Source organism: Excalfactoria chinensis, chromosome 3, assembly GCF_039878825.1.
Source record: "Excalfactoria chinensis isolate bCotChi1 chromosome 3, bCotChi1.hap2, whole genome shotgun sequence".
NCBI lineage: Eukaryota > Metazoa > Chordata > Aves > Galliformes > Phasianidae > Excalfactoria > Excalfactoria chinensis.
In genome coordinates, this window is record NC_092827.1 from 90,930,938 (window position 1) to 90,953,244 (window position 22,307).

At 40.9% G+C, this 22,307-nt stretch overlaps 1 long non-coding RNA gene across 1 annotated transcript in view; it reads left to right on the plus strand.

The window, feature by feature from the left end:
• Positions 1-622: 622 nt before the first annotated feature.
• LOC140250416 (uncharacterized) overlaps positions 623-22,307 on the plus strand; it is a 55,122-nt gene continuing 33,437 nt past the window's right edge. Inside the window, exons 1-2 of the long non-coding RNA XR_011903161.1 lie at positions 623-762; positions 1,384-1,612. This is a non-coding gene — a long non-coding RNA (uncharacterized lncRNA). The remainder of the gene's footprint in view (positions 763-1,383; positions 1,613-22,307) is intronic.

Sequence of the window (22,307 nt, forward strand, 5' to 3'; positions counted from 1 at the left end):
CTGTGGAGACACATCAGTTGTGTAGGGATGCATTATGATGAATAAAATGAGTTTGATTGACTGGAAGTGGATAAGTGCTTCTCTAAATGGCACACTCCCACAGAAAACCTTTCATCCCTTCAACTTTTGACCTGCTTAGGCTGTGTCGTGACTAGGTACAACAGAACGGGGAAGAAAAACTGATGGGAGACAAACAGAAAATCAAGGAAAACATTCGCTCATGTTAAACTCATATCCTGGACAATGAGTCCCTGGAGACTGGAGAGGTAGAAAGGATGCATCTCTGAAACTCCATCGGGAGCAAACAGCTACTCTCATTAGAACAAAGCAGATGTGAAGTAAGTGAACCACAGATAAAATCATGACCTTTGGTCCCTTTATTGCTGCCATAGATTCAGCCACTGAACTGCTCTAGCAACACTGATCTTTTCAGATTGTGGACTGGGTAAGCATCAAACATCTTTTAACTCAAAACCTTGAGAACAAATGCCTTTCTAGACTCAGTCACCTGGAAGCACTGATGGGCCTTTAATTGCCCTGACCAGCCTCACCTGAGCCCCTCTGGCTCCTGTTTATAAACCCAGTAGCAGCTGTTGAACTTGGATTTAGGTTTTTAGTTCCTGTGTGAGTGATGCTGGTGGTGCTCTTGGTGGTCATGGCACTGAAGGGCTTGCTTTGCAGTCTTCTTTGTGCTTCTGTTGCTTCTTGGTGGTGGCTTGACTCAGCAGTTGGTTGGCTGTTAGATCTTTGCAGTGCAGTTGGGTAAGTTATCTGTTTGTGTTTTGAATACAGATATGTGTACAGTTGAGTGAATTAACTCTTCATGGAAAATGCCTTTGAGAGATATGGAACTCAGGGCTGAGTTATTTTCAGTAGCTAGACTGAATTATCCCAGTTCCCTTAGATGCTCTCATAAGACTTACGCTCTTCGTAGCTTCATTGCCCTTCTGTGGGATCTCAGTGTCTTGTAGTGAGGGGCTCAGTACTGAGCTCGGTGTTTAAGGTATAACCTTGCCAGTGGTGACTACAAAGAGATGAGATGCAGAGATCTAAGGAAACTTGTAAAGTGCTGGATTGCTTGGCTCAGAAAAAAAACATGTTTTATTGTTTAAAAAAAACCCAAATTTTCTCTCTTGGGGACAAAACTGCAAGGCCTTGATTAAAGTAGGTAAAAAAAAAAACCCACACCCACAAACCCAACAACCAACCTACCAAACAAAAGAAAAACCCTGAGGTGATAGTAGGTATAATTAATGCAATATAAATAATGGTGACTGCTAAGCCAGGTGTATTGATGAATACTGAATTTAAACTCCAGGTCGGTGTGAGTCTTGATGTCTTCTAATTTCAAGTGCTGTTTGTTTTGTTTGTTTGTTTTTTCAGTTCTCTGTGAATAACTGAGTTGAGGGAAGAGAACGTAGAGGCTGGTATCAGCCGCGTTCTGCTGTGCAGGGTGCTCTTGGCATGTTCTTCCTGGGCTGCTGTGGGATTGCTGGAGAGAATTCTGTAACCCATCCACCAGATCAGTTTGAGAAGAAAATGCATTTACTGTGCACTGGAGAAGCTGGATGAGGAAGAGATTTGGAAAAAGCCAGAAGACGACTAAGTCTGGGTAAGTTCTGAGTCAAGCATGAGCTTCTACAAGATGTAGGTATCAGGAAAAAAGTGTTTTTTTTTTCAGTCAGCATTGAACAATACCTGCACTGTGAAGAGCACTGATGTTTTACTTCTGAGAAGTCGTGGAGTAAAAAGTATGTTTTGGGGGCAGAATACTCATCTTCAGCCATCTCCCAGGAGGCTGAGGAGATCAGTTTTGGAGAAGTGTGATTTGTCCTTTCAAAATAGTGAATGGGGAAAACTGTAATTGAGCAACAGCTGTTCTCTGCCTTCTCTACCAGTTTACATGTTAAAATCCCCAGCAGTCAGTAACAAGGCTTACTGGAGGCAGTGCCACATGTCTTTGCCTGTTGGTTAAGAGTCAGCTCATTGGTTCAGAGTTTGAACTCTCTTCCTTTAGGATTTACTGATGTCTGTAATAAAGTCTCTTAGTAGGTCAATGTGTGTTTTGAGAGCATGGGAAGGTAATGTGGAAAAGGCAGAGAACTCTATGGTATAGTTGTTTTTAAATGTATTTCTTCTTTTGGTATAATTCTTACAGCTCCTTTTTACTTTTATTAGGCCGATGTTTTAAATTACCACCAAGCAGGCATACAAGATTTGCTCTTTTATCTCTAGAATCATTATTTCTTGTGCTTATGCTTCTCTTAACAAGCACAAGGCACAGAGTAACCTTCTTTCTTGGTGGGCCTCTGTATATCCACCATGATTTTACCTTAATTATGCGAAGAAAACTTGCTCAGTATTAAGCTTCAAATGCTTTGGGGGCTGCTTCAGTTCATGGATGCATCTGGTCTTCAAATTCATGTCGCTTCCTAGCCAGCCTTACTTTAAATCGTTTTCACATCCTCTATTGAAGTGCCTAAGGATATAAAAGAATTGGTTGTTGTGGAGGTAAGTGAGCTAGCATGATGCCTGATGCTTCCAAAAGTACTTGGAGCTCAGTTACTTTTCTGTTGTTCCTCTTGTGAATCTCTGTAATTACATGAAGCTTTGCGTGTAGTGGCAGTGTTTGCACACAGGTGGGAGATCTTTGTTACAGTTGGTGAGTATTAGTGACCTGTGATTACCCTCAATAGTGCACCTTGGTGCAATTGAAGCTAATGAATGGCAGAGCTATAAGATGGTCAACTTAACCCCCCCCTGCCCCTGTGACTATATAATTGTAGCATAGTCTAGGCTATATTAGCTCTTTGAGGTTGATGTTAGTATGTTAGCATCAATCATGCAATGCTGTGAGTGGTCACAGCTAATGCTGCGGTTTGTTACTGGTAGGTATGTGAACAAGTACTGAGTGTGTACATCGCAGGAGGGAGACATGAATAATGTTAAGTTTGACTTGCAGGAGAAGGGAAAATTGTGTCTCTTTCTCATTGACATGCTCACTGCACTTGCTTTGGTCAAGAAAAGTTTAGTCTGCAGTGATGCCACGGATCTAATACTTCCTTCCTCTCTGTAAGCAAAGTTTCCTAATAGGAGTGTGTCAGGCTGAGTCAACTCTGGATCCAGAGGAGAACCACAGGGGCCAGGGTGTGGGGAAATTGTCAACTCATTGCAAGCCTGGGTTTTCCTCACTTCTTCTTAGATGCTTACTCACTTCAGCTTTTCTCAGGTCATGAGAGAGCTCCTTGAATTTGGAGGGCAGGAGGTGAGTGCTGAATGTAGCCTTTGAGGTGGAAGTTGCCTAAGACTTGTGAAGATGGTCTGTAGGTATCTGGCACCTTTGGCCTCAATGAAGCCTTGAAGGTAAGATCGCTACACTGAGTTTACAAAGGAAATAAATAAATAAATTTTAAAAATTGCTTGTCTTGCTCTTTGTTTAGAAGAGTTCAAGCTTCTATTGCAGATCTGAGCTGGGACCTGAAGTTGATGTGGCTTGGGTTTCCCAGGATGCAGAGCAGACAGCCATGATCCATAATGAATCAAGCTTGTTACCCTCTGGGTACAGGTGTTTCTGAAGGATTTGAATTTGACCTTCTATCTCTGTTTATCTTATGCGTGAAAAACAGATCGTGATAGAACACTGACATGTCTAGTACAAAGGCTGAGTCATTGAACAGTGCTATCAGAAAATCCTTGATTATGAGGAACAGCGAGGGGTGAGCAGGGGCAGTCACAACAAAGAACAGATTGAGGACGGTGAAGTCTGAAATGGACCGTAACAATGCATGCTTTCCCCAGGCAGCTGGTTTAATGACTCAGACCTGTGTCATAATGCTTTTAGCTGGAGCTGTGAAGATTTACGAAGCTTTAATCACACGTAGGACTTTTTGGTGACTGAAAATGAACTAATCCATTAAGCCAACCATTCAGTCTTTTGCCTCACACTCCCTTGCCTCTCAGCACCCCCCTGTCGACTATAGGTGGCCTGATTACTGAATGTGATAGGTATTGTCAGACTTAAAGAAATTCTTAGTGTTGCCTTTTTTGTGCTTTCACAGAGTCAGGGCCTATGAAGAGATGGTGCCTAGTAAATGTGACAGTTCTGTCTCTAAAGTACCTGTCTGTCGTTAATTAAAAGAAGTACCTCCTCCTCCACACTTAGAGTCTGAATACTTGCTGTAGAGTTGTTAAAGTTAGGATTTAGAAGTTACTGTGCCTGATTACGTGTACATAAATATTATAGGCTACAGGTTAGAACCCTGTAAAAGATGTTGGATTTAGTCTGCACTCCTGCTGTGTTGATTTTTCTTGTTGATTTCATGTCAGCTTTTAATGTGTTCATGTTGTTTTTGTTTCACCTTTGACAAAGGAAATGCTGGTTCTTATTTGTCAAGTTAGAAATATGAGGACTGGAATAGCTACACGTCTGTACTAAATTATAAGGCTAAAATGCAGATGTCAAGCTTAGAGCTTTAGCTGAAATGCCACAGTCTGTTGTGTTTGTATATAAAACTAATACTTCAAGTCCTTTTGTTTGTAGTGGCCACTCAGTAACATGGCTATTTGCAGTAACAATGGGCTGTATCCTACAGAGCTGTGGGTGGGTTTGGTTTACATGTGCTGGTTTGGAGACTAGGGCTTACCAAACAAATAACTGAGTCTTCCTTCCATCCTGCAGTTTTGGATTATACTGGTCCTTAATGTCTAAAAATTATTTTGAGATCTTGGGGTGAGCAAAACCGTGCTGTATCATCCTGTGGTGTGCTGCTGGACTGTGCTGTCGGTGTACTGTGTCATGTCTGCTATTCTACTCTTAGCTCTAGGAACAGGTGAAGGAACAATTCAAAGGCAAACACAGGATTTGGCGCTACTGCTACCGAAGTTAAAACATGAAAGACTGGGTTAGAAATAATTGTTTGATTGCATAGTCTTGTTGTAAATGCTTTCTTTAGGATACTGTTTCTCAGTTGGAGTGACATTCTGAGATATCATCTGAAGCTGGATTGGGGCTGTTTGGATGAAGGCTTTTAAGATAAATAGGCTTACCTTTGTTTGACCTTTGTTTTAAAATTGTTCGTATTAATACTACCCTAAGTCATTCTTCATTCTTTCTAAACACTAAATACTACAGCTGTAGTTACAAGATCAGAATGAAATTGAACTTTATACGTCTATTCTGGTTGACTAAAGGCTGTCTTTTGCCTCAAGGAAACCGGAGCTGCAACAGGGGGACCTCAGTTGTCCTTGCTCCATTTATACGGCGGAAAAAAATATGCCTTGAGGTTGTGGAGTGGTTCAGCTGTAAATCAGGTTTCTGAGCCACAGGTGGTAGAGGCAGGGTTATACATGTGTTCCCTGGCTGCGGTCTGGGAGGTCTCATAGAGCCCCAGCTCCAGGTTGTGTTGGTAGGAGCCAAGCACCTCTGGCTCAGGCAGCAGAGGCTTGTGGAAGACTTGTGGTGATGAGACACCAAGGAGCTCGTGTCCTGTGACTTGCTCATTGCCTGGCCAGGTCTCTGGAGAGAGTAGAGTTGTACCAACTCAGCCTTATCTTGGGGCCATAGAGCTGTGCCCACTTGTCTGGATTAGACTCAAAGGCCTATAAGATATCAAGCGATGAGTTCTTCCCTGGGCTGTACTACTTGGCATGGAGTAGTACATTGCTTCTGTGAAAGGGAGCTGTGCAACTTTGACAAATAATTCCAGATGAAGGCATAGTGAATACTGTGTTGATTGACTTGGTTTTCCCATCCAAATGCGCAACTCTCTTTTAATACTAAGCCCAGACTTTAAAAATAGAAAGTTTAATTAAGACTTACCTTTCTGTATTCTGGCACCTAAATCAACACTGGGATTTTCCAAAGGGCTGAGCAATGCACAGTTTTCTGCAGGGTTATGATTGACCCTTGAAAACTATGTTGTTTTAGTTAAAAACTCTTTGAGAATCATACCAGGGTTTTATTCACCTGAGGAGAGAGATATATATGTATAATATCTATGTAGATAACCTCATTCTCACAGTCTCTGTCTGAATTACCAATTTGCTGATTTTACTATTATCCTTTTACCCTACTATCCTTCTTAGAGCTTCAACTGGGAGAGTAAGGCCTGACTTTGAAAACAGCATAGAGAAGCTGAAAAGATAATTCAAGCACATTTAAAACTAAAGAGCAAGTAGTGCATTGCTTATTTAAAACCAATCTAAAAAGAAACTCGTTTGGGGTACGGCTCTCTAAAAACTGGCAAAGTTTTCAAACCTTGAAGTGCTGCTTTAAATATTTCTTTAAAAAGGAATCACCTTTGAGGATGACTAAAGCAGCGGTTGTCATAATAGTTGGGTTACTTGCATCTCTTCTGTTTTCTGGCCCTAACCCAAAGTTTACTTTCTTGCCTGTGCTTGTACTTGAGGTTGGACCAGTTAATATTTTTATTCCAGGTGACAGAAGAAAACTGCTTTCTTCGCAAGATCAAGTGAGTGTTGGATACTTAAATTTCCAAACAAACTATGATGTGTAACTGCATTCTTAAAACTTGGCCCATATTTAGTTTCTCTTTGCAGCTAGAGTGGGTACTGATTGAAGAGAACCTCTGTAATGGTGAACTGCTCTCTTGCGCACGTGCACCAGGCATGCTTTTACACAGTCTCATTTCATCATTCCAGCCTGAGTTCTGCTTTTCATATTACCTGTAGCCAAATTTCATCCTCTCTTTCTCATGCTGATCATTCTTAGTACCTAAGAAATGCAGATATTGCAGTTTGTTAAAGATAGATTCTAAGGGAGGTTCAAATGTCCCCGTTCAGGTGCTGAAAATGGTTGGCCTTGTTGGCTTTCTCAGCAGCCCTGCTAACCCAGACATTAAACAGCCCTGACCCCTGTTGTACCGCTGGTGGGATGCACAGTAGCTGTGTGTTGGTTGGAGTGGTACATTCACATAGAGTTTCTCTCCTTGTCAGCAACAGTCAGCAGGAAAACAGCTGTGTTGGCTTTTCCCCATCTTACAGATCCATGGAATTTGAGTCAGTTTGTTGAACTTCTCCTTCTTAGAAAGCCCAGGGAGGTTTTTCACACTGACAGGAACTCGGCTCTAAATTAACTTTTCTTCTGAATACATGTTTTACCATGTTGTGTTGTATGTGTACCACAGGAATGATCCAACCCATATTTTAAATATAGGTGGGGCTCTTTGGTAGGAGTTTGGTTCCATATCTTCACTAATATTCTCTGCTCAACCTCAACATGAGAAAATGTGATCAGATCAAGTGAATACTGGTTGTCGTGCAGCACCGTACTTGCCTAGAGAAATGAGGTTTGTAGAAAGCAAGGAGAACAATGGAGAATCAAACTACAGCTATGGTTCCCATCAGAAAGGTTAGTGTAAGAGTTGAGGTAATTTGTTGCTGGAAAAGCAGGTGTATTTTTGTGGCTATATAAAAATGCGTGCACTCTGACCAGCCAGAAACAAATTGTTAAACCTTTGACTTGGGGGGAGCAGGGACTGACAACTCAGTGACTGAAGAAATTCCACAAGGTTTTTTAAACCTTTGCCTAATCTGCTGCCCAGAGCTGAATATATTTGGAATTGTCTCCTCTGTGGAGGATGGAAGAGCTGAGGGTGAGCCGGTACACCTTTTTGTTCTAATGTAGGATTTTAAGGAATTCAAGTCACTTTGAACTTGGGATAAACGACAAAATATGTTCATGTGAATTACTGTGACACTGCACTTGGTTGTGTATCTGTACTTAAAAAAATCTCCAAAGCAGCGTAGCAGCAATGAAGATAAAATAAGGAAAACTGTGGAAGAATCCTCTACAATTAATGCTCTTTTATCATACTGAAGAACTCAAGCTGAAAGAAAACATCACCTGCCTCGCTGAGCTGTGACCAGTAGATGCCACTGCAGGCTTAGTAACAGGGGGCACCGCAGTGGGGAATGTAGCTGCAGCATGGGAAGAGCTGAGGACAGTATCCGAAGGGGCATCTAATGGCTGCCTTTGTCTTAATAACTGATGACAGCATGTTCTATGCCATTTGATGCTGAAGGAGTATGGGACTGATATGTGGTAAAACAGCCTTAGGCACATGTGTACGTGATTAATTCTTAAAGCAGAAAGCATGCTTCCTATTTAGGATTCCATAGTAAGTTTACTTGTCCTATTTGGGTAGCCTGCTTGCACTTGCTGTATGCTGGAAGTGAAACCTGTGGCTATATGTCTGCTTCTCCCCAACAGAGGAGTGCAAATGATGACAATGCTTTCCAGTTAACTAGAGCTTTGTGCTCAGCAAGCTCAGAAGGATTCTACTTGACATCACATGGAGGATTTGGTAAACACTGGCTATTGCATGTTTGTGAAATAACATGAGCTGTCTCAGAGGAAATAGAACATGCGTGGGGAAAAGAACATCTTCAGAAACCTACAAAACTGTATTTAGGTTTTTTTTTTTTTAAAGTTTAATTATATTAGGGAGAAGAGATCTAACACTGAATCATTTAATTGGAAATAGGTTGTAACCAATAATATTTTTGCATACTTGTTTGCTTTGCTTATCTGTAAAGAAAAGCAAATAGTGGAAGTTGCACAGCTTCAGTTGTAGCTCCATTTTTACATATGTTTGCGTATAAAATCCACTTGACTATGAAATTTGTATGGAGCATTAACTATTTCAAAAGTATCTCTTAAGTTGAAATGTAGACCTTGCTGCTGATGCAAAAGCTATCCCCAGGACAGGCCTTTGGTTGCTGGGAGAAGGCCATGCTGTGAGGGTGTCTGGTTTAAGAACCAGTGCAGCTGTATAATACAGATGGTAGGAGAACTTGAGGGCTGAAAGATGTGGGTGCAGGAAGGATGTGGTGGTGTCACATCTATGTCATACGTGCTGTTGTGTGGAGTTCATTAAGGGTTATTACAAGCTTGCAAATGCTAGTCTAGCAATCCAGAGTAATTCTATTGCTGTCAATGGAAAGTACCTCCTTCCTGTTGTATCCTGTCACTCATACTAGGCAGGGGTGTGCTGAGCCTTTGGGGCTGCTCTCAGAGATGCTCTGAACACCTGTAACTGGTGTTTGGGTAGACCTGAAGGAGGGTACCGTCAGTGTCCATCACTTTTCCTTCCTGAGCTCCTCCTGATGCAAACTTTGTTTCTGAAGGGTAAGGTCAAAGTATTATGGGTTAGTTTTGTGAAGCCCTTCAGCAGATACTTAACGATATGAACTGTCCTGCTGACTGTATTCCATTGTACTTTGATCTGATAGGAACTCTTTGCTGATAATGCACTAATCAAACTATGAGTTACTTTTACTGTGTCTGGCACTGCAGTTCAAGCTGTGCATATCTGTCCCCATCTAATCAATTAGGAAACTAATCCTAATAAGCATGTTAACTTTTGAAGCAATTGGGAAAGCACCTGTTACAAAGCCCTGAAGGTCTCAAATTGTGAACTGCATCCTTCCAAAATCTAACCGGCTTTAACAGAACTACACAGAGTTAATTTGTTATTCTGTTTGCTTGCTTGTTTGACGTTTTGAGCCCTTGTTATGCATTTGGGTCGTACTGTTAGTCTTTACTGCCCAGCTGAACAGCCAAGTGGGTAGAAGATAGACCTAGCAGAAGTGAAAGGTGAGATTCCTGAGTAATTGCATAAATACAAGAAAAATGACCTGAGAAAATATCTGAAGATTTGGTCAGAAATTGTGGTAGCCTTTCAAGGAATTGATTAAACTGAACTGGAGTTAGGATCTTCCTTCTTTCCCAAGGAAGCATGAGTGCATATGGAAAAGAATGAGAGCAGCTTAAATGAAGTTTTATTTTTTGCCTTTGTCTCTGTTTATGGGTTCTTCTAAATTGATTACACTAATGTGGTAGTTTCTGTAATTGAATTATGTCTGCACTTAATGAGAACAAGTTAATTACAAGTCATCTTTTCTTAGTTGAAATGTATTAGCTTTGCCTGCTCAGAACTTCATGGCTTTTGTTTGCTCCTCTTGTTGTAGATTGTTATTCAGTGCAGCTGTGCTTTCTATTGCATAACAACTTAATATAACTGGCTTTAGACCAGCCTATAAAAAAGGGAGAGCTATAAATTACCCCCAGTGATTTTCAAATGTAGATCAGTAGTGTAAAAACACAGTTCTTATTCTTATATTAAAGCTTGCTCCTAAGTGGCCTATCAGCTTTGCTTTTAGCCCCTTCAGCAGGTTGCGTTGCCAGCTCTTGATGTCGGAGGACTGAATGTGTGTGCAGGAAAGTTGTTGGGCTTTCAAAGATGGTCCCAATAGCCTGGGTTTGGAAATCATGTTTTGTTTATAACCAGAAAGTTTTTTATTGTAGAAAGCTCTTGGGAGATGACCTTAACCTTGGGCTACGGTAATGTCAGGGCTGAACAGGGCAGGGCATAGTTTGTATTTAGGTTGGCAAGAGCCAGTCCTTCAGAGCTGCATGACTCAGTAGCTGACACACTTCCTTCGGGGTATGAATGCCGCAGCATGTTGGTAGGAGGTGCTGCGCTGCTCCATGAGTCATTAAAACCAAAGCATTGAACTTTTCCTGGTCATTACGGATTACTGGGCTTTCTTAGTAAGAACGTGGCTTCACCTGGCGTTTCTGACTAACCCCTGACTCCAGTATGCTCCTGCCCCATGTAGTCTACTCCCTGGCAATCAAGTTTCATCACTTACTCTGTCTTCTTGCTGAAGTGCTGTAGCTTCCTGAATTTAGTGTAAAATAGCCTATTCTTCATATTTCTGGGGACATCCATTGTGTTTCTATGTATGTGAATGTAGAAGGCTAAATCCTCACATGACAGAAGCTGGATCATTCCCTTTGATTGTTAGTGTACAGAAACAAGGCAGGAATGTTGGTTTTCTTTTCCATTTGTAGTAAAGATCCTTGTTGTGATGTCCAGTGACCTAGAACAGAAATATTTCTTGTCCATTTCAGGAGCAAGTACAAGCTTCCCCTTTCCTGCAGTGGGGATTTGCACTTTCCTGGGGACCTGCTCGATCCTGTGGTCGCAGCCTGTGCATATGTTTCCTTGCATATCTATTGCACTGTGACCTCCACTTCATGTCCCAGTGAAAGACAGCTGGTATCCTACCATAAGAAGAGAGTGAAGTGCTTGTGATGTTGACAGCAGCTGTGTACCAAGTCTGCCGTGACTTGGGGATGGTTTAGCAGCTTAATGCTGAAATACTATTCACACACAACTACTGTAAGCTTAACTAGAGACGTTGGTGATCAGTTTGCATTATGAAGCAGCTGGCTCTCCTTTCTGACTTATGCAGACCAGTTGGGTTTTCCTTGTTTTAGAGACAGCAGGTTCTGGCTGGGTAAGTATGGAAGAGGAAAATGCAAAAATGGCTGATGCTCTCAGGACTCTGGAGAGGTTTCTGTATTTGTCTGTTCTAACTTGATGTGAATTCCCCCTGGGTCTTTGAGTTGCGCTCCACAGCAAGATTTGTGTTAATCCTGAAGCTTTTTAGTGATGATTTCTTACTCATTGCATATGGAAACTTGTCAGTTCTGACCTGTTCGATCTAGCATTGTTTTAGGAATATCTAAGTGTGAGGGAAGCTTTTGATCTTTAGGTAGGAGTAGAGGCTCCATTTCTAAGTCAGTGTTCAATAGTCTTTATGACTATTTTACTTTTACCTATCTGTACGTATTGCATTATGTTCCCAAGAGCTTTAGTTCTGTGCTTACTGACAGCTTACTGAGCTGATGGCCCATCTTGCCTAGCCCTTGAGGTAAGGGTCATAGTCAAGTTTCCACCAATCAAGTTTAGAGATAAAGAGGAACTTCTATTTTGTGAACTGTTTTTTCAACTTTAGTAATAATAATAATAAAAAACCACCAAACAAAACATAACAAAACCCTCTGCATGAAAAATCAACCTCCCTGCCCCCCACTTAGATGCAAGGGAAGTATCTACGTGGATAAAATACTCTGTGCTGCTTTAGCTCCCCTTTTGTTTTTCTGGAAATCACGGTGATTGTGTCATTCCATGTATGAAATCTTCTGGCATATCGGAATGGTTCTTAACGTGTTTTGAGAAGCTATTCGGTAGCCACCTAGTATATAAATGCTTAATCAGAGTTTTTAAGGGCTCAGTTACGTTTCTAGGATGAGAGGTTAACAGTTAATAAATCTTTGACAGCGACAGGAGTCTTATCTTAACCCGCTTACTAATTCAGTACCTGGAAAACTCAAATGTCTCAGAATCAGTGTTGCTTTTAAGTGGAAACTTGCAATAATATTTGTAGCTCATGTACTGATACCGTGCTGTGCTTGTTCTGACCTCCCTTTAAGGACCTGATCCAAAACCAATTTTGAAATAAGTGGAAGGTCTTCCATTGATGTTCTGTTTTAGAACAGATCCTAGAAGAAACTGCAGAGGAAGCGATAACATGGTGGTGGGTCATGTGTCTTGTGTCTGCAGTACCGGGGAGCTGATGTCATGTTTATTAGAAGCCAAGATCAGAGTTCACAGGCTCAGGAAATGTCTGCAGAGTTTAGGAATGGTTTGTAACTTCTATCCCAATGACAGGTTTATTTGGCACTTTTTGATAAGTGGCCTGTTTGAAATTTCCTCTCCGAGTAAGCAATTTGTAATTCCCACTTGAAAGGGCTACTGTGGGGGATGGTGATGGGGCCATATTTGAGAACCATTTATGGTTACTAACATCCTGGCATCTGTCATCCAGGAGTTTTGTGCCTTTATGGTTTTGATCTGTCCAAAATGACTTCTTTATATAGAAACTGGAAAGCTCTTTTTGTGTCCTTAGAGAAGATAATAAATACTTGCAGTCCCTTAAAACATATAAATAGAATTGGTGACTGAGGTAAAGGATCATTAGAAACAGCTTTGCTTTTATTTGCTATGGAATTTGCTCACTTTATTTTGATTACCTTGTCTCATACAAACTTACAGCATGGCTTTCTGTTCCTCGCCAAAATAGCATCATTGTGACACTTAAAATCTTCCAGTTCTGAGCCATTGCACTGATTCACAATCCTGTTACCTTAAGGCCAGGATTCTTAAGTAACAAAGTAGTCATTTTGCAGGTATTGGAGGTTCCTTTTGCTGATTTCTTCCACTGGCTGCTGAAGGAAGTTGGAAACCCCTTGGTGCTGTAACTGCAGTACTCCAAGGGTATCAAGAGGGTATAAAGGAAACAAAATTTCTTGGGAGGGATAACGGCTGCTCCTTAGACCAGCTTGCATTGCTGGAAAGAAAGAGCAAACCAGTGCAGAATTTCAAGGGATGTGACAAAGTGAGCCTGAGATTAAAAGTCTTTTTAGTCTAAGTATGTTGGATGTTCTTTTTCTTTACCTTTCCTGATTTCAGCAGAACTGTGGAGTTCCATGAATGGCAAAGGGGTGCCATTATGTGCTGTTAAGATTACAAAGATGGATCCTGTGACTAACTAGAATAAAAAACTGCTCATTTTTGGTGATGGTAATTAGGATACAAGAGACTTGTTTCATATATGATTGGTATGACTGCTCTTTTGAGGCTTAAAAGGAGTATAAGGGACAACAATCAGCTGCTTGCTAAAAATGGAGACTTTCCAGAAGCAGCCTAGTGTGGTAGCTATGAGCTTAGCCACAATGGCCTTTATTTTAAGAACTGAGCAGGTGTTTAGGGAAGTGTTACTGAAACATAGGCTCCTCACAGTCAGCATTTAGGAGCATGGTGGAGCCCAACAAATTCACTGCCAACTCCTTGAGGATTAATTGGAGTTCCATTGTTACCAGAGCTCTGGGGGATCACCCAGATCAGATAAGGGTCCATATACCTCTATTGAAACCTGGATGCTCTGAAAAATTGAGTCTTCAGCATGTGTAAATCTTGTGAATAAATTCTGGATTCCCCGCTCACTTGCATGCTCTTGGAAAAAATGACCACTGCTTTTTTTGTGTGTGATAAGATCTAGTTGGACACACATATTTACTCCTTTGATGTTTTCAAGGTTTCTATAGGTGGTGGAGACCTCATTTGCCTGAAGGCATACAGTGGACTAGTGATAAGGCTGAAGGGAATAACTAGATCCCAATTCCAAGTTGCTGCCCTGTTCTCTGAGACATACAGTTAGACTCATCTTTAATCGAATTTATTTTGTCATCAGTAGTTTGTGCCAAATGTACCCTGACCTCTGTCCTCACTGAAGGGAAACCAAGGGTATCCACATAGAACTTTATCACAGTGTTGATTGGTTTTTGTTCTTATATTTTTGACCTCCCATTCAAACAATTTAACGCTTTATTCATGATCATTGCCCTGCAGTTATAGAGAAGGTAATTCTTTCACTGTTACAAACTGAGTTTGGTTCCTACCAGCAGAGGACACTGCTGTTCAAGAAATTTGGATTTGCAGGTTAAATCCCCAGGAACAAGAAGTGGATGAGGAAAGTGGGAGGAAGATTTTAGGAATAGCGTTAAGCACAAATCTTAGCCACTCAACTGCACTTATTACTAGGATGGAGCTGATAGCAGTAGCTGTATTTTGTTAGGAGATGGCTTGTGGAGAGGCTAGATTGGGAAGAGTAGAGAAGACTTCAAGCCAAGAACCCCAGGCCACTTGTGAGGGTAAAAATGGAGCAACCTGTATGTATATATAGCTTCATCTCTAACAGTAATGCATCCTGTTTACTTCCATTGAAACCACAACAGATACAAAGAGCACAATGGCAGTATTTAATACAGCAAATTCTTTGCTACAAAGCTTTTTTTTTTTGAGCCACCACTATTAGCCATTGGTATAGAAGAGCCTTCATGTTGCATTTAACAAATCTTCACCAGTGGAGGTGATCACAGTGCTCTGAGGGCATCATTGCTGCGGTGAGAGCATCGCTGCTGAAATGCATGACCTGCTGCCTTGCTGTGCTCACAGTCACTGCTTGGTCTCCTTAAATATTCAGCAAGTGTCAGTGGATGTTGATGAGTGTGTTTTTTCCTCTTTGAGGACTTCAGTGGTGCGCTTTAGTTCCATACACACTTCTGTGTCCGATGCTGTTTTGTCAGGCTGTCCCTGTGCTGCCATCTGTCGCACAGCAACAGCATGTAACAGGATATTGGTGGGAAGGTTCAGCCTCTGCTGCTGTACCACCACCGACTGCATCTGACATTGCGGGCCAGCATTATAAAAGGAGAAGTGTTACTTCCAGGGCAGCCCTTGTGTGTTTATATGTATTTTGGTTTTCATTCACCTTATATTTTAAGAATTACTTGTTTACTAAAAATAACACAGGAAGTAAATGCTTGGTGTTTTATCTGCTTCTAATGAGTGTTGTAAAAGAACAATCCTTGAATTCGCTCTTAAGTTGAAAAGTTAAGATGGGGGAAGTTGTTCAGCATTTCAACTGAAGTCAACTTTAGTTGTGCCATGCTTGTATTAGGTGAGGATATGACTCTGAGCTTTGATTTCTGTTGTTGGTCAAGTCAGGATACCTAAGTTTCTCAGCTGTGATGCCACTTTGTGTTTTTTTTTCCTCCTCAATTTCCGTGAAATCTGCTTTTAAATGAAGAGTGTAGCTGGTGTGCACAAACCTGTTGATGCTCAAGGAATAAAGAAGGAAGTCCAGACTACTTAAGCCCTAGAGCTGGCAGCTGCTGCTCTGTTGACTTTAGGGTAAGAGCTGGGCTCATGACTTGATGCATTCCATGGGTAGCAGGGCTGATCTCTCCCTTGTTGACTCCCAGGAGTGGGTGACTAGGGACAAGTTTGGGTCCTGGTGGATGAAAAGCTGGATACAAGCCAGCAGTGTGCATGCAGCCCAGAAGGCAAATGTTATTGTGGGCTGCCTCAAAAGAGGGGTGGTGAGGGGGGAGAGAAAGTCCCTCTCAGTTCTGCCCTCATGAGGTCCCATCTGGAGTGCTGAATCCAGGCTTGAGGCCTCCAATGCATTAAATCTGTGGGAGCTATTGGAGTAGGGCCAGAGGAGGGTCACAAAGATCATCAAAAGCCTGGAGCACCTCTCCTATGAAGACAGGTTGAAGGAGCTGGGCTTGCTCAGTCTGGAGAAGGGGAGACCTGATTGTGACCTTCCAGTAATTGAAGGGAGCTTATTAACAGGAGGGTGACTGACTTTTAATGCAGTCTGATAGTGATAGGACAAGGGGGAGTAGACTTAAAGTACAGTAGGGGTAATGTAGGTTAGATGTTGGGGGAAGTTCTTTATTCAGAGCTGTAGTGCCCCATCCCTGGAGGTGCTGCAGGCTAGGTTGTCTGAGGCCCTTGGCAGCCTGAGCTGGGGGGAGGCAGCCCTGCCCATAGCTGGAGGGTTGGGGTGATCTTTAAGGTCTCTTCTAACTTAAGCCATTCTATGATTCTATTAAGTTTTAAGAGATTGAAATGGATGTTATAATTCAGTGGTGAGGAATCAAAACTCTGGGGATTCATTTTCTTAGTGAATTTTATTATGACACAAAGACTGACTCTCGGCCAGCTTTGCACAGTTAAGAAGGGAGGATGCAAGTTTTTGAGATCACATTGTCAAGCTTTCCTGGCTGAGTGCTTTAATAAGTGTCACAGGCTGGCTCATTCTTCCAGTATTGTTGAGAAGTGGCAAGTTTCAGATGTGATGTTTTGTGTAACAGCTAATGGTATAGGTGTGTTTGCCCTGCTTGCTAAAGAGAGGTAGGAGACACTTTAGTTCTTGATAGTCATATATAAAGCCAGGCTTTTAGGTTCTGATTGGTAGGTACATAGGTACTTATGCCCTGAGTAATCAAGTACCAGCTATGCTGTATTTCAGGTGTCTAAAAACAGCTGTGGAGGAGGCAGGAAAACTATTTGCCCCCTTTTGTATTTCTGAGTATGTATCTCAAGACAGTGGCTCATAACTGAATGATTGCTTATTTTCTTTAGCTTTCTCTTACGGGTCTGTGTAGTCTTTTTGTGTGAGACTTGTGCATCTGGCCCTTCTGTCCTGCTCTCCTATCGTGCTACTGGCAGCACATACGTTTGAAGCATCTCAGCTTTTCTCTGAATTCCCCAGCTGCTGCATCTTCCAGCCTTCCACATCTGGCATTGGTTAGTGACAAGCTACACCATCATAGATCTTGAGCTCTCCACAAACATTGTCCTGTGCTACAGCTGTGTCCTATTGTGTGATTTTGATTGCAGGATACACTACTGATATGGTCCAATATGATGGATCCTAATGGAAAAGGCTCAACGTCTGCTTGTTTTGCTGTTATATTTGCTATAGATGTGAGGGGAAATCAGTCAACTGGAAGATTAAGAAAACAATGTTTTGGGGTTCTTTCTCATAAATATAAGTTATGTAAAACTTAACAGGTTGGATCCTTATAGTGGCAGGTGGCAAAACTTGAAATGGAACCTAACCCAAGTGATTTGTTTCCTAAAGTGAAGGAGTTGTAGCTTTTGTCAGCTCAGTGGAAACTGGAGATCTCAGCACTGTTGATTTTGATTCTGGTTCATCAGGGTCTTTTAAATATATGTTTATATTTATTCCTGTAATTATAATTATATATCACAGAAGTGGAGAAAGTGTTGTATGTTTACGTGAAGCTGCAGTTTTTCCCATGACATTCTATCTCTGAATTATGTACAGGTGGTTTTTCATACGTCTGTGTATGTATGTACTTTGTGTGTTAGAGGATTTGATTCTGGAGTTGCTGAATTGCTCATGTAAGCTAATAACTCTTGCCTATTTATGTGCCAGTGCTGTCATAGAATCATAGAATTACTCAGGTTGAAAAAGACCTCAAAGATCATCAAGTCCAACCGCAGCCTAACCATAGTACCCTAACAACCCTCTGCTAAATCTTATCTCTGAGCACCACATCCAGGATGCCATTGGCCTTCTTGGCCACCTGGGCACACTGCTGGCTCATATTCAGCCAACTATCCATCAGCACACCAAGGTCCCTTTCCATCAGGTAGGTTTCCAGCCACACCTCCCCAAGCCTGTAGAGTTGCCTGGGGTTGTTGTGATCAAAACACAGGACCTGACACTTGGCCCTATTGAAACTCATGCCGTTAACCTTGGCCAATTGATTGAGTCTATCCAAGTCCCTCTGTAGTGTCCGTCTTCCCTCTGGCAGATCAACACTCCCTCCCAATTTAGTGTTGTCTGCAAACTTACTGAGGGTGCACTCAATCCCCTCTTCAAGATCATCAATGAAGATGTGCAGAAGTAAGAATAGTGCAGCAGTAAGATATACAAAGATGACTTTGTGCAACTTCAGGAGTCTTTGCTTGAAAATCAGCCCCTTTATGTGAACTGTTTGGGAATTCCCTTTAGGAAATGACTTGAAGTAGCTTCATCTCTAGTACTGTTAAGCTTCAGCCTCCTGAGGACACTTTCTTCTACTGTGGTTGTCTTTTTATTTTCTGTGCACAGCAAAGTCAGCACATTTGCTCTTGCTCTTTAAAATAGAGCAACAGAATTATTTGGGTATCAGTGTGTATGTGTAGTAAAAGAATGTATGCCTGCATAAAATGGGAATGTGTGTATGTATGTGTCAGTTTTCAGAAGGTTATTGGAAGCAGCTGTGGGTGGAAGAGAAACAAAGCCGTGGATTTGAGAGCCAAACAATTAACATAGGAGTGGAATACTGTAGTTACATCAGTCTTTCTTTAAAAAGCCAGAATTTCTCCCTTATTCCCAAAGGTATATTATTAATTCTCTTGGCATGTAACATAGCAAAATGACTGCGTTTATGAACTTGACTACTTCTTTTAACAAGTTCCAATAACTGCTTCCTAAACCTTGTGTTTTTATATCAATTACATACAGTAAGCATTGAAATCTACCAAAGAGAACTGCTGAGGCCAAGAAGGGTTATTTATGTTAAATAAGGATTGCCAACTGCCAGAAGTAAAATGTGGTTATAATTTTATAACACCATTTGATAATTAAAGTCATAAGTGAGGTTTCCTGCTATTGTTTAAAAATGTGTCACGATAAATTTAAATCAAGGATAAAGGCACAGAATAGGCTACTAAAGAACATATCAGTACAACAAAGATGGTACGGCAAACATGTCTGTTGCAGAGGAAAGACATGTGCTAACAATTTCAGTGAAATAATTATATTTATTGCATATAGATTCTGTTTTAGGAACTATAACCACTTAGGAACCGTTTTCATTCATGTCAGATTGAGGTTAATTTGTTGTTACTGTATGTCTATAGATAAATTTTGCTGTCAGAGAAATTTAATATGTTGGTTTAATGATAAGACAGTCTTCTAGTCTGTTTCTTTAAAAAGGTCAAGAAGTCCAGAAGAAGTTAATAATTTTGGCTAATATTTGTGTCCACAGCGCAGTGAAGTTAATACTTTATTGATAAAGAAAATAGAACTTTGGCAAGTAAAGACTCACTGGCCAGATTCAGTAAAATATTTGAGCCCGTGCTTAACCAGTTTCAGTGGGATATTGATTTGAATAGGAGTTAGGCATGTGCCTTAGAGCTTTTATAGGGATTCTTTTTTCAGAACTAGCCTAAATTTGAAGAAACTTCAAACTGTGAAAGTGAACATCAATAATGATATCTCAGTTTTGTTTTATTAGTTGTCAGAGTATATTATTTTGCTACTGTACCATCCAGACCATGTACTCATTAGATTTCAGGGCTGACTCATTTCAGCCTACTGGTATTTGATAGTGCTGCCATATTCCCAGAAAGAAGTGGTTTAATTCACATGCATTTGTAAGAGTTGATCACTAGGACATTCCTGACTTTAAGTCATGTTCGTGGAATAGGTAAGTAATTTCCAATGTATCATTTCATACATTGCTAATATAACCCATGTGTTTCATATCAGCCCTGAAAGGACATTAATCAGTACACACCACTTCTGCCAGACGTATTCTACACAAAGTCCCAGGTTACATCTCGAATGTCAATATGTGGATAAGGATGAATAATAAAATGCAATAGATATCATTTGTTACATATGCTGTATGTTAAAAAAAAAAAAAAAAGAGATCCCATAGAGCTGATGGTAATACAGCATTAGATATACAGTATACAGTTAGGCGCTCTGAGGTAAGAAATGCCACGTTCAGGCCTACAGGTTTTATTCTTCTGCCCTGTACACATACATTGTTGTCATATAGGCTCTAAGTATAGAGTCATATCAGTGATGCGATTTTTTGAGCAAAATAGAAACAAAACATGGAAGTGGCACAACTCTACTTCTTTTTAAGAACAAGTCCTTTGCTCTTTTCCTGTCCACGAGGAAAAATAATTTATCTCCTTCTCATCTGTGTTTGGTGACCTGCAGGATGTCCTTTTTTCCTTCTCTCTACAATCTAAATGTTCTGATTTGCTACAATTGGCTGTTATTCCCGTTGATTTACTATTTTCCAAATGTCTGACAAAAGCACTTAGAATTCAGGATACTGCTGCACCCATTGTAAATGTGGTATTATGAAGATCCTGGTGAATATCATCTCTTGTCACAACGAAGGCTTAACATGGTTCACAAAGATCATGTTTTTCCTCGGATTGTTTATTTATTTATTTTAAGAAGAGCTGTGTTGTGAGGGCAGTACTCAAAGCCTTGCTTGGCTGTGACATCTCTATATACTGTATGCTGCTACCCGTGTAAGGGGGGAATTGTTGTTTGTTCAGCTGCACGTACACAAGTTATTTTGTACTGTAGGGGTTATAATCAGCTATATAGGACGGGCTTAATGTTTCTGAATGTTCTCTGTCTCTTAAACATGAAGTAGAATTATGCTTGCCCTTCTCTGGCCTCCTAAATGGCATGTGTGTCTTTGGTGAGCACTCTAATGATAATTGGAATTGGTTTGGTCCTTCATTTTGTTTAAGCACACTGCAGTTACCATGTAGATGCATCTAACTATTCCAAATGTTTTTCAACATGCTTTTATTTTTTTTTTCCTCCATGTGTTTACTCTGCTGTTAAGTTCAGCTCTAAGTATCTGATCTCAATTAACCTCCCTTAAAAACTGAAGCAGGAAAGGCTGTATTGTATTTAAGGGCTGTATTAAAGCCTTCTAGATGTTATCGATAATCAGGAGAAGCATTAGAGATGCCCTCCATTACAGTTTACTGCCAATAGCTGGCAAATGCAAACATGAAAATATCTTGGACCATTTAGAGAAAAACCCTCTGCTACTGTTGGGGGGGTTTATGCTACCAGAACACTCAAATACTTGTGGAGTGCAGATGACTGAGCTGCAATCACAGCCTTCTGCGTTTAACAGCAGCAGGAAGCATTTTGTTTGCTACTTTCCTGGGTGTTTTCCAATGACAAAAAAAAAACACCCCTGTGCACTTCTGTCTAGTGAAATTCAGTTAGAATGCTTGGTAGTTGGATCTAAATCAGGCTAGACGTAGCTGCTTAGCGTGGTTTGCATTACGTACTAGCTGCGGACATAGCCTTGAGGAGACTATGCACACAGAATATTTTGTCTTAATTGACTCCAGTCTGCTTCACCGAGAGGCTTCTAATCTTTCTCCTCTCTATTCTTTCCAGCACACACCAACGTGAGACTTTGCTCTTATATATATCTGTTATATAGATGGCTGTTTCTTAAAAATTCTTCTAAAAATAAATACAGGTTAGATGGTTTGATCTAGAGAGTGTAAGATCAGTCCTGATTTGAGTAGTGAGGAGAAACTGGGCTTTGGAGTTGCTATATCAGTAACCAGAAGAGCTAAGCTAATGCTGTTACTGTTCAGAGCCACATTGAATTTTTATTTGCACTTCAGGCCAGTGGTGAGTAGCTCTTCTTCAGCAGTTCTGCCAAACTGATCTCTCCAAGCTCTGTTGCAGAAATATCTGTATTTAAAATTGTTTACTTTGAAACAGAAAGGATTGCTGTTTCACTGCTGGGATGTAGCTTCTCCAAGTAGCTGATGTGTATTCTGGGTTCAAAACGAATGCAGAGGTTATCTTTGCTCTGTTCATACTTCCCATCTTTATAGGATGGAGCACAGGGATGAACTAGAACTTGATTTGTAACTGATCAAGCTTCTGACGACTTCTCTCAAAGTACACATGGTGACTGGTGGCCAGCAGTATGTTTTTTTGATAGCCTTGCTGAGACTCATTTGGATTTCACAGTGTCTCTTTAATGTAGGTGTCACCTGCTTTAAAAATGAAAAAAATCAAGCTTGGGGAGATTAAGTTGTTTAGGATCAATGTGACAGAGCATGTTGATCCTCTATTTCAGTAGCTGTATTATCTTTTATCACTTTCAGTTCTTCTAAAATAGGTGAGCTTGAAAGCCTGTTTAGAAGCATGGCAGAGAATACACAACTTTGAGTCCCTGTCTTCACCCAGACCATCCTATCCTGAATCTAAAA